The sequence below is a fragment of the Engraulis encrasicolus genome, chromosome 7 (assembly GCF_034702125.1).
Source record: "Engraulis encrasicolus isolate BLACKSEA-1 chromosome 7, IST_EnEncr_1.0, whole genome shotgun sequence".
NCBI classification, from domain to species: Eukaryota; Metazoa; Chordata; class Actinopteri; order Clupeiformes; family Engraulidae; genus Engraulis; species Engraulis encrasicolus.
Genome location: NC_085863.1, coordinates 49,390,317 through 49,403,807, shown reverse-complemented (window position 1 = coordinate 49,403,807; position 13,491 = coordinate 49,390,317). Strand labels below are relative to the sequence as shown.

Genomic DNA, 13,491 nt, shown 5'->3' with positions numbered 1-13,491 from the left:
TCACCTTGCCCAGGTCACTATGGTGGAATGTGTGAAAGTGCATATTCTCCTCTCTCCCTTTTTTCCTCAACAACTTCAAAGTTGAACGTTTATTGTCCTATGTGTAGTAATAAAACATGTTTTTCCCGCACAATAAATCTTTTTTTTCAAGCTGTCCATGTGGATGTCACATGTAGTAAAGACATCAAGGTATAATGACAAGGCATGACAGAGACAGAGTGAAAGCAAATGTAGGAAGGCAGAACACAAACACCATTAGGACGCAGTGGGGGCCAGTGGAATGGTGTAAAGTTGTAGCATTGAACACAGTATGGAGTATACAACCAGAGTAGTATTTAAAGTTTGCACTTTTCTCCCCACAGAGATTACTTACCCTGATATGACATGTTCCTTTTACTGTATATTACATAGACGCGTTGATTGATTTTCTTCTAAAGAGTAGTCCTAAAAGAGCTTGCCTCTTTCAGGTTTGACCTTAAACGACGCTCATTTCAAACAAAACATGATGATAGACGTTTAATGTGCAGTGATTTGGCTTACTATGCCACATTTCATCTGTCAAAGATATAACGGCCCCTGGCACTTTGACTGTTTGAATTGTTACAAATACGAACACATCTCTTTATGGTCATATTAAAAACGAGAATGTGCTTCCTGCTGCTGGGCTAATAGTTGTGTGCTCTGTTTAGCTAACGGCATGACATTTTTCAAGATAAATACACGGTTTGACTTTGCACAAGGCCATTATTTTGGTTATTTTCCTGAAATGAACTGGCTCCTCTGTGTGCAGAGACAGTGGACCGGTGAACCACACGACTCAATTCTCTAATGGCTCGACCACACTGTAATGCAATAACAATTTGCTGTGGAGGAACTTGTTCTCGTTCGCTCTCTGCTTTCCATCAAGAACGAGAAGGCACAATATAAAGGAATGGCATTCCTATGGACACTTTTCTTTTTAAAAAAGCCATTGTATCAATCAAATCCCTTGTACTACAAAAACCCAGTGCAATATGCATACAGTACATTACCATGCATCCATACATTACAAAATGGTAATCGTGACGTTTGTTTACGTTTGGCCCGTAAATCGTCCCGACCTCAAGTGAAGCGAGAAGACAAATCAACAACAGTGGACTCTTGTGTGACTGTGGAATGCCAACTGGTCCTTTTCACCACACGGAAGAGAAGCATCCACCATTAGGCATGGTTTACCTCACGCTCCACAGGCTTCACCGCAACCGCCGGCCACCCAACAGAGATGTTACCGAGAGGAGGATGGCAGGGAGGGGGGGGATTGACACAGGGAGAATGAATCAGGGAAAGAGAGAGAGAGGGAGAGAGAGAGAGCGACTGACAGAAAGACAGAGACTAACAGAGAGAGAGACTGACAGAGCGAGAGGCAGAGAAAGAGAGTGAGGGAGAGGGATGGAAGGAGAGAGAGAGAGTGGCACAAAGAGAGTAGTAGAGAGTAACACAGAGAAAGACACAGAGGAAGAGAGAGAGAGAGAGAGAGAGAGAGAGAGAGAGAGAGAGAGAGAGAGAGGGAGAGAGAGAGAGAGAGGGAAGAGGAGAAAGGGAGGCACATGGTGAAGAACGAGGCAGCTGAGGTCTAGGTTAGAGGTCGGAAGGTTAGCCAAGAGGGACTTGACAAACGCCAGTGTGGCCCCCAAGACTTTGGACGCCCCTCCCTGGCACTGTAAATTATCCTCAGACAGCCACAGCCAGGCCAAGATCACCCAGCTTACAAGACAACACAGACAGGGCCATTCACAGGCTAGATATGGCTGCAGCTTAGGGGCCCCCACCTGTCAGGGGGCCCCTGAATGGTCAAAAGTGAAAAATTGCAAAATTGTGACAGGATGTAATATTGCAAAATTCACATGTCGTATTGAGTACAGTTGGTAGACACGTTATCCTTAATTCCTAGTTCATAATTATGACACTGTCTACGTAAATTTGTTGTGAAATTTGCCTTCAAGGGGATAGGGAAGGGGGCACAGCAACCTGTAGCCTAGGGGCCCCAGGCCGTCTTAATCCGAGCCTGAACACAGAGAGTATGTGTAAGGCTCAGTCCAGAAGCGCCTCCACCCACTGCCCTCAAATCTCACCCTTAAACTCTTGTCATCTCATCCTTATCACCTCCATCCCTACTGACCACCTCCCTCACTGCCGACATGGGGGCCAGTGGGGTGCTGTTCTCTCCAGAAGCACCCCCCCCACACACACACACACACACACATCTCACTCTTCACCCCCACACACTCACCCCACTCCTACCCACCACCAACCGCCCTCTGAACCCCACTCCTACCCACCACCAACCGCCCTCTGAACCCCACTCCTACCCACCACCAACCACTGCAGACTTCTATTCACTCCAGAAAAGCCCTCCACCCGCCCCCGAATCTCAACCCTCAGCCCCTTCACCCTACCCTTATCACCAGGGCAGCTGACAGCTTTGGCCAGGCCCGGGACAAAGTCATCTGAAAGAGCCCCCCTATCTAATACATACATTGTCATGAGGACCCAATTCTGTCGCCCTCCTCTCTCCCTGGGCCCAGGACAACCGACCCCTTTATCCCTCCCTGTCGGCTTCCCTGCTAACCACCATCACCACTGCCGCCAATATGTTCCCCTGATGTGGGGGGAGCAGCCATGCAGGCGGAGGCGGATGCGAGGGAGAGTTTTGAGCTGAGCCGTGGGACTAATACGTGGGCCTTAAGTAATTTGTGAGACTGACAACATGTCTGGGTGTCTGTGCCGGGTCGCCCCAGGTCACCAGGAGTTACATTCTGACCTCCCCAGAAAGTGTATAGATACGTCTCAGGAGAAAGAGCAGACACTCTGTCAAGCAAACTAAAAAGGGGCAGCTTTGTTTCTGTGCTGAGAGACGTCCTCGAAGATGGGATGCAACCAAGGCTTCGGTAGGAAGAAAATCGGCTCGTGTCCGTGACAGGCAGAGGGAGCCCCCACCACCACCACCACCCCTCCGAGATCCAACCAAGGCTTCAGTAGGAAGGTCCTTGGCTCGTGTCCGTGACAGGCAAAGAGAGCAACCCTCACCACCACCATGACCCCACCCCACTCTTGCCAACGCAACCACCGCTACCAGGCATGTGTTGAATTACAGAGACTGACATGCAAGTTGGAACCCAATACGGGTTGTGTGTTAATGGACATGTTGGTTGGTTGGTTGGTTGGTTGGAGTGCACTGACTGACACACAAGGCCGAGAGGGTTTACCTAATTTATCCTGCTCCTCGGCCGTGTTTGGGGTAAACAAGTCGAGCTGGAGTTTACTCCCTTTACCTCGAGGAAAGAAGAGGGGGGGTGGGGGGACACACCGCTCTTTGATGTCGTGTGTTTATTAGATAAGTTGGAGCTGGAGCCTCTTCTTCGGAACGGTATGTTTCGTTCCAGCGGAAAGAGAAAGACGACCAGGGCTGGGATGAAAAATCAGGCCAGATCAGGCATTTTAACCTTTAAGAGTGTACCGTCACACTGGTGTGACAGGAATGTTCGGGCAGTGAAAGTTCTATAGAATTCTGGGCGTCATTCAATACAATATGGAATTGTAGAATCTTGCATTGTTATAGAACGCATTCTTTTTATAGAATGCTCAAAAACCCACACTCTTAAAGGTTAAGATGAACGGTAGGGACACATAGGAGGCGAAGCGAGCGAAGCGAAGAGAGGCGAAATCCAACCGTCATCAGGTCGCCGCGGCGAATCAAATGGAATGGAACAGTTATGTCGTTGATTTGATTGGGCCGCGGCAGGCTGCTTGCCTTCGCCTCTCTCATAGGAATGAATGGCAAAGTTTGCAAATTCGCGTGTATGTGTCCCTACCGTAAGACAAGACCAAGTCCTCTTTGCATTGAGAGAGACAATGAAGCCTGTGACAACATTTTTAGTCATCTATTACTGTATGGGCTATTTCGAAGACAGCAGCCAAAATGAATATTTAAAACTGACTCTGAGAGGCCAACTGTGGCGGCACGAGGACTGATACCACTGCATTGAGGGGAGCACCAGGCCAAAATCATCAACAGTCCACCGGGCAAATGCCCTGTATGTCTTATGGCCAATGAATCCAGCCATGAAGACGACGTAAAGCATCTGCTTTTTTTGCTATGTGTGTGCGATGCAACTCCGTATGGAGGGATCGATTTCTCAGAAGCACGTTGATGCACGCATAATGAGATTAGGCACCCGGATTAACGTGCCGCGTTTCTGACAAGCTAAAAAGTCGGTCGGGATGTCAGGGGGTCAGGGCACTCTTGTAAACAGATACAACTGGGACGGTGGGTAGGATTTACCCCTTAGGTGCCATGTTTGACAACAAAGCAAAGAGGGGGGGATACAGACAGTCGTCCTGAAAAATCCCATCTCTTAACTCAACAAGGAGCATGAAAGCACACTTTAAGTATCTGTTGTTAATACTCTGTCACCTTAGATGTTCATCTCTAAGGACATCATATAGGATCGCGAAACGTTCTCTTATAAACAGTTTACAGAGCGTACAGAGACTTACACGAACAAGGATTCTCCACGTCGTCTAATCTCCTCATTTCTGTTTACCAGTATCTGTCAGCGTGTGCAGGGCCCAAGCTTTCGTCGCCTCTCATCCCGTCCAGCCTTCAGTTTTTTAATGACTGAACTCTTCTGCTGGATGTCAAACCGCAAGTTTCAGCAAAGATTACACATGGCGAGTCAGTTCTGTCACCACCCGAGGCAGCCAAAGGTGGAGCTGGAGCAGCACCCTGACCGTGACGTGACGTGTCGTGTGTGGCTACTGCTGCCTGCCACGTGGGTAAAAGCTGCTCAACCATGAAGTGTCCTCCTGTCATCGGGGACGAATTAGAGTAATGGATGATGCGGATATGAATCCGTGGGGGCCTTATTAAAGGCACTGAATCACCCAGAGACGAGGAGACTGACAAAAGGCTCGTGGACGCGATGGGATATGGGAGATGCTATTCATCATCACTTCACTTCACATTGTATGTGTGTGTGTGTGTGTGTGTGTGTGTGTGTGTGTGTGTGTGTGTGTGTGTGTGTGTGTGTGTGTGTGTGTGTGTGTGTGTGTGTGTGTGTGTGTGTGTGTGTGTGTGTGTGTGTGTGTGTGTGTGTGTGTGTGTGTGTGCGCCTTTCTTTTTTTGGGTGCTCCGGCAATCTGCTCCCAATTACTGCACACTAAAGACTGCAGAAGGTTTTTTTTTTTTTTGAGGTGGGGGGTGTGGGGGTTGGGGTGGGGTGATCTTCAGCTCAAGGGTATACAGAAGTCTCAAACATTGTATCTCAAAGATGTTTTCAAGGCCCCTGGCAAGGTTTTCCCCCAAGAGTAAACATTTCCTCCTTCAAGATGTCGAATGTCTGTCTATGCCCAGATTACTTTTTTTGGGGGGGGGACATTTTTGGACAGGATGGTATAATGCTGCGATCCCAGTAGATCACCCTTCAAGAATGTGTTTTGGCCTTTTATTGGCCCGGTCTCATAAAAAACACATATGTCATTATTTGGTGTTGGAGCGGGGTTTAGCTTGATGATGTGATAAGTTTGCATGTGTGACTATCTGACCTGCGCAAAAGGCAGCCCTCCTGCCCACTGCAGTCGCCCTCTTGTGGTCAGAAATGCCACTGCGTGCACTTAAGTAATGAAAATCACCATACCCCCAATCATCTTTTTTGACAATTGGGAAACCAAAGTGGCGTCTCACTTTCTGTGGACATTAACTGTAACAATTTCTCCCCCTCACTTTCAGACCCACCCACACACACACACACCTCCCTTTCCCTCTTCCACCACACACCCTCATTATCTCTCGCTTTGTTTCCTTTTCTGCCCCCCCTCAACGCACTCTTTCGCTCTCTCACTCCACCCTCCCCTCTCTCTCTCTCTCTCTCTCTCTCTCTCTCTCTCTCTCTCTGTTTCTCTCTCTTTGTCTTGTTCCCTGAGGGGAGGAAAGGGCCTTTATGTCTCCTGTCTGTGTCTGGCCTTGTGGGGGGGCAGTGGGCTGCCTGCTCGGAGGATCTCTGATGTGCGGGCGCTGGAATTCCTCGACACGTTTTTAAATGTTTCCTCATGAGCCTAGCTAGCGTCCTGCTCCAGAGTGACGTGTGCCGTGTGGTCCCTCCATCTTGCTTCTTGTCCATCGGTCCACAGTCCACACGCAAACCCCCCTCACCCCCTCCCTTAAACAAGGAATGGCAAAATTGAAGGTCATTTTTTGAACAAGAAAGAAAAACAGAGCTTCTAGGACCTATACATTTTGACCATTTCCTGTCTTAAGATCGCTTTACTATTCATTTATGGTAACTTTCTTCCCCCATCCTTTTTAGTCCACTTTTTTCAGTCATTTTCAAAGACAGTCCCTTCAATCTCCAAAAGCTGTCAATCCATTTCCATTTCGGGGTACCCTCCTTGATCTGACACGCCGTTGATGGGCCCTTGTTCTATTCTGGTCCGTGTGTGTGTGTGTGTGTGTGTGTGTGTGTGTGTGTGTGTGTGTGTGTGTGTGTGTGTGTGTGTGTGTGTGTGTGTGTGTGTGTGTGTGTGTGTGTGTGTGTGTGCCCACACGGGAGGCCTAAATCCATCAGCTTTAATGGCTACAAAGTCTGCCGAGATGAAGAAAGACTTCCCGTGTCTTCTTGAATTATTCTTGCGGACTTCCCCCCACTGTCAGTGATAGCAAAACATTGTGTTGGGCGGGCGGGCGGGCGGGCATGTGCTCCATGCACGGTCAGTCATGTGGCCCATTGTGTTGCGTGCAGGGAAGCCGACATGGGTGGGGGAGCAAAGGGGTCTGTTGTCCAAGGCCCAGGGGAAAGGTGTGTGTGTGGGCAGAATTGGGTGCCCATTACATTGTATTGGGGGTGGGGGTCCTTTGTCCTGGGCCCAGCAAACCTGGTTGTGTGCTGTACCGTCCCCAGTGTACTGTACTGTATTGTACAGTAAATGCACAAGCTGCTGGTGTACATTTGGAAGAAGGGGTCAGATATGAAGCAAAACGGTCCTGTCGTTGACCCACTTGTAAACCCTGGCGGGATTAGCAGTGGATGAAGTGGATGTTAAGGCTCTTTTACGATGATTTATTTGCCCGAGCTGGAGCTGGTTATTCCGCTGTGTTTGCGGTTAGCCATGAAGGATTTAGCAGGAATGTATATGTTCCACGCGGCCTGACGGACTTGCCCTAAAGAAGTGCTTCCCGTCCTGCCCCCGTCCCGTCTCGTCCCCGGCTGGCAAGGCAAAGGTCAGGGAAATCCTGTTGTTCCAGCATGTTACCGAGCAAAATCTGCACCGGGTTTATTATGCTTTCTTCTAATCCACAGAACAATCAGTAAGGTCTAAACCTGCACATCCTCGGTTTATCCTTGGGGATAGCAAAAGGTGCTCACCCTGCCCATTTATCTTTTTTTCCAAACCCTGTCCAGGTCAGGCCTCTCAGACAGTAGTTGTCTTGGACAGTAGGATCTTAGCATCTGAGCCAGCTGCCTTATGGTAGTGAGCATATACCTCCACAGTCCAAAACGTAGATCCATAATGCACACCATTCTACCAGTGGAACGCTGTGATAAGACATTGAAAAGTGACCTACACTACTATGACACTATGACACTCCCATGACAGCCTTTAGTAATGCACTACGACTTTCCATTGCCATTCTGGTAACAGCACATTTTTTGTGTCTTTACTGGACATACTGTTCTCTGCAGTGTTTCCTGCAGAACATTTGTCTGTCAAAGTGGTGGGGCGTAAGTTGGTGTCAGAGACAAATGACTGTCATCATTGGAAATGCCGAATGCCAACAGCTTCACATGATATAGAAACCTCCAAAGATAAATGGCTCATACATTTTTGGGTAAGGTCAAGGTGAGCCAAAAAATGCTGGGGGGAGCTCTTTTTGATTTAGTATTAAACTAAATATTAGCTTAGTTCGTTAGGGAATATCCTTCAGTTCAAAACACATTTGGCATATGTGTTCTATACATGTGCTCGACGTATATGCCTGATTAAGCAGTGAGTGGGAATTGCTACACAGTGTTTCAATGCTGTTGCGATTGATGCATAATTATGGCAAGATGATCATTAATCTTTTTCCATCCTGATATAGGGGTAGCAATAGGTGCTCACCCTGCCCATTTATCTTTTTCCAAAGCACTGTCCAGTACAGACAACTTAGACGGTAGTAAATGGTCCAGATCCGAGGTCAGGATTGGAAGGGTCCACCAACAATTTTTTTGTGAATGTGAAGTCCGAAAATTGATTCATGGTTGTGAGCTAGTGGTCATATCCCTCCTCAGTCCAAATGTACTTTTTTGATTTACATAGTAGGCTATTAGAAGGAAATATTAGTTATATCTAATATTAACTACATTTCTCCTTTCAAAACAATGGCATATGTGTTCTCTCTACATGTGCTCTACCTATATGCTTGATTTAGCAGTGAGTGGGGATTGCTCCACAGTGTTTCAATGCTACTGCTAATGAAGCATACTTACTGTACTGTACATGTGATGAGCATAGCACATGGTGGGGTGATAAATGATGTGGTGACATTGAGCAAGGTAAAACAGGAGAAAAGGAAACCAGCCAGAGCTTGACACTCATAAATCGGACACACCGTCCATTAATAACACCACATTCCAAGTCGTTTGTTTTCTTTTGTTTCAGACATGTAAAAGTTATCATTTACCTCGCATGTTTTGACGGTGTACACTGAGTTGTTTACGGACTTCAATTAGGATTAATAAGAAGACATAATGATCATAATACATCTAACACCACATTCCCTTCTGTCGGCATTTCCCCTGATCTCTTGCACCCATCTTCTGCTCAGCATTAAGTGGCTATGCTGCCTGAATCCTATTAAGGCCAGGCCACTCTCGCTCTTGTCATACATTATCTTAAGTTTCATCCAGGGGGCTACGTTTGTTGACATTTCTATTTTCCTCCCTCCTCGACTCTCTAGCCTCTACTGTATTGTGTAGCTTCTCAACTTTGGCAAGGGTCAGGCTCACTCACAGCTTCCTTCCAGAGCAGCTTAGTATAATAAGGAGCAGATAGGGGTTATTTGACATGGATCTGTCTAAGGCCTGTGGGGATCGAGCAGGCCGGGGCGGCTTAGGGGGCGAGCAGGGTGGCTGGATCAGGGAGGACCAGCTGGCCATGCCTGGGCCTGGGCCTGGGCCTGGTCTGGGGAGGGAGGGAGGAAGTCTCCATGCGGTGGTGGCCAGAGCAGAGAGAGAGAGGGCCTCAGGGATGGGGTTCGAGCACTGCTGCCCTGATGTTTTCTCAAGCTAGATGTGCTAGCCTATAGTTTTTTAATAATGCTGCGTTGTAATCATTACTATGAAAGAAAATATTTTGTGTGCGTGTGTGTGTGTGTTTCTTTTTTCCCTGTCTTTATTTCTGTCTAGGTCTTTCTAGGTCTCTATCTCTGTCTCTGTATCTCTCTCTCTCTCTATGTCTCTGCTCCACCCTGGCCATTCAGTCTGCATGTCTATGGACTGGAGCCTTATTTTCTTTGGCTACAGCAGAATTACATACACTTAACTGCATAAACGCATACACTGTCACATGATCACTAACAGAGATGACACCATCATGACCCCATCACTATGGTTTAAACACAAAGTCTACAGTCTGTCATTTAGTAATATCAGACGTTTGACCCTTATTCATACGTATGCTTGCTACCAAAACCACAGTAGTATCCTCAGGATTGCCGAGTCTTAAAAAAATGAACCACTGAGCTGAGCTCACTGTTCTAAAAATCCTTCCACCACCATCAATGCACCATCCATGCACAACCAAGTCTTACAGAAATAAGAAGCATTATCTAGCATTGCTAGTGGTTTATGTCTGTCCTCACCCAGCTATTTTGGTTGGGCCTTTGCCCTTTCCTTCCATTCAAACATAAATGCTTTGGTGAGCTAATATTCATGATTGACGGTAATAAATATACTCCTTTTATGTTGGAGTTGCCCACTCTTTGGATGATTTGGTTACGTTTGATTCCAAAAGTAATTTATTGGTTTTCTTAGTAGGAATAGTAGGGATATCATGTTTTTGAAAGGCTGTTCCATATTGTGAAACAATATAATACACATATTCATCATGCGGCATGTATCCATTCAACATGTACGCATTTGACACTGGCTTTGACAGACTGTTTTGTCTTTAAGCTAAATGCAATAATTTGACGTAGCAGACTCATGCTGGCTTGGAGTCATGGCTTTAGAGCTCCCACAAAACCGCTCAATTTTTTTTTCAAACATAAATAAAACAAACAAATCAAAAACATTTATCCTTCTCAATGACGTGCTGAAGTACTTCAAAAACAGAAGAGAGCATTGTGGCTTTAAATAGAAAGAGGGGAGGCGGAGAGAGGGGAGAGAGGAGAGATGAGAGAGAGCAAGTGAAATAGAGTTAGAGAGGGAGAGAGGGAGTGAGAGAAAGAAAAAAACAGAGAAAGAGAGAGAGAGAGAAAGAGAGAGAGAGAAACTTTATAAGTGCTTAACACTTTTTGCTCACAAATCAAACCGGGCCATTTTTAATCCAAAGCGATTGCCCCTCCTGCCACGCTCCTTCCCCTAACACTGCTGCCATTACTGCCCCTGTGATCAAGGACGCCTGGTCCCAGTTAGCTCAGAGGAAACCCACTGGGCGCCCTCCAACCCAGCTCCCCCTCCCTCACAAAAAAAAGAGAAAAAACCCAGAAACGTTAGGGTTTGGGGAGGGGAGGTGAGGTGAGCACGGGATTGTGGGGGAGGTGGGGGTTAAGTTGGTGGTGGGGGGGTAAGGAGACTTCCACCCCGCTGAGGCAGCTTGAAGATGTAATGCTGATCCGCTGTCCTGGTGGGGGCCGGAGTGTTGAGAGGGCCTGCGGTGAAGCCACTCAGGTGAAGAATGCATTAACTAACGCCCCTGGACCGGCCGTCTCCAGTCCTCCAGACCCTAATGGGGCCTCGCTCGCGCTTGCTCCTCTCCTGCCCCTCTCTGGTGAAGGACACGTATGGGGGAACCGTCCACGTCCACCACTAATAGGGATGCTCCTTTTAAAAGCTGGGGGGTCCCTTCACGTCTCCAGAGCCTGATGAGCCGAGACAGCTCAAGAGGCCGGGTGTTGAAAGTGCAAAGAACTTTATTAGCAACCACCAGGAACCACCCTGGGGTCTTTTCTTCACCTCCTGCGCTGTTTGTCCTTGTCTTTAGGTGCTCCACCAACACGCCTTTCAGCGCTTTCTGTGATTTCCCTTTTTTATATTACAAATTCCTATACGTTTCATGCCGGGGAACAGGAGGAAGCTGCTTTTATCATTCTACATTCTTTCAGAATGTTGTTTTTTATTAGGGTTGAGTTTTTTTTTTACTTGGAGTTAAAAAAGATAGGCCGTACAAAATGTTTTCCGATAATGCTAATTCAATGTACATATTGCGAAGACAAATCCAGGATTTCTGGGAATTTTGCATTAATGCGGTGCCTCCGTCAGTACAGAAGTTCAAGAGCTCTTGGTAATAATAGGCTGCGGTTTTTATTTTTTTGCAGTTCTGACTCTGTCCCCTCTGGGTCGTCTGGGAAAGTGTTTATGTCCCAGCGAGGACAAGTTGAAGGGCTTTCCTAATGAAGTTAGAATGAAATTAATGAGTCTCCCGTAGCTTTGCTCTGAAGGCACATAGTCAGTGCGTTGCGGATGACTGTGTATTTTTCTTTCCACCCCGGGTTTTGTCATAACCCCTCTTGCCCTCCCGTTGACCCCGTCGAAGAAAAGGTTTGTCTGGTCACTGTACGGGGAGCGCAGAAATAATGGCTCAAATTAATCACGCCCTTAGCTTTAATGATGGGGGTCACGTTAAACAAACCCATGAGCTCTTGACATTCGGAAAATAAATACGGGAACGTATATATATAACAGACTTAAGGTGAGGCCATTGAGTGCTGTAAGATCAAGGTTGTAAGGCTGTTCGAGCAAAGTCCTCAGATCTTTCTTAGTCATGCTTTAATCGCTGGCATTCGTCTTGAGTACAAGTGATACATATCAAATGTGGGAAGACGCTAAACCGTATTTGAAGATACATTATCAGTGGTGCTGCTGGCATGACCGGCTCTGATGCGACTGTACTGAACTCTCCTTGGCCTTATCGTGACAGTAAAAACCTCGAAGCTCATGGGAAACACATTGAGAGTGCAGACCAGGCACCCCGGTTCTCCGGCTGCCCAGCTAGCTTTCTCTCTCTCTCTCTCTCTCTGCCTCTCTCTCTCTCTCTCTCTCTCTCTCTCTCTCTCTCTCTCTCTCTCTCTCTCTCTCTGCCTCTCTCTCTCTCTCTCTCCGATGCTCCAGGGTGTGAACGAGGTTACAGCAACAAGCCAGGCTCGGGGTCGGCCCGCTGATAATAATTACTCCGGCTCGAACGGGGTCACCGAGAGTTTCCCTTTGTTTTTTGGATCTGTGGAGGTGCCAGAATCGCCATGCTCGCAAATATTTTATCTTCGCAATCAACCACTTTTTTCAGGCCCCGGAGGAGGAATGTTTTCCTCGCAAAGCTTTAGTGGCACACATGGAAGCCAAAAGAAAACGTGTAATGTGTACTGTATATGCTTGGTTCTCACTCGCTCTCGCGCTTGCTTCCCCCAAACCCCAACCAGGCCAGAGAACAGGCGTGCATGAGGCAGGCCCCTGCCATGATGATGATACACATGCATACACACACACACACACACACACACACACACACACACACACACACACACACACACACACACACACACACACACACACACACACACACACACACACACACACACACACACACACACGCACGATCATCATGCCAGCACTTGGCGGCAATAATATATTCCCGTCATATCCTTTGCATGTACTGTACCGCACACCAGAAAAGGAGGCATCAAAGCCAGAGCCGGGGGTGGCTGTTTAATGCACTGACACGCAGACACCCCAGCCCCATGCAGCCCCATGCGGCTCCATCCATGTGCATTTGAACACGCATCGTTTACACCTCTGTCTTTTTTCACAGTGTGACCCTGCCTGCCTGCATACTAGGGCTGTAACGATATTGTATCGAACCGAGAAATTGTGATACATAGAGTCATAGTGGCGCAACGGATCATCATTGATCCGTGGTCCGTTCGGACCAATCATTTCGGTTCGGCACACACATGGTCCGCGGATTGATTTATGAAATTGTGCGCATGTTCAATCTAGTCGTTTGGGACGTCTACCTCACGCACTGCATGGAACACAAACAACAACACAAACTGTTCCCGAAATCTTGCCTGTGCCATAGTTGCTAAACATTCCGTGCGATAGCCTACTGTACATGCATTTTGAAGACTGACTGTCAAACTCGAACTGTCAATGTCTAGAACTACTCTCGCTAAGTTTGTGTTGCGATCGGTTGAGTTCAGCGCATTTGCGACGCAGTGAGATATGCTCATGTAACGTACCGCGATTGTCGCGTGTGATA

The 13,491-nt window shown here is 47.4% G+C and overlaps 1 long non-coding RNA gene across 1 annotated transcript in view; it reads left to right on the top strand.

Annotated features, from left to right (window-relative positions):
- The window catches only part of LOC134453047 (uncharacterized), a 73,882-nt gene that overhangs the window by 40,177 nt on the left and 20,214 nt on the right, over window positions 1-13,491 (top strand). The gene's annotated exons all lie outside the window — the stretch shown is intronic.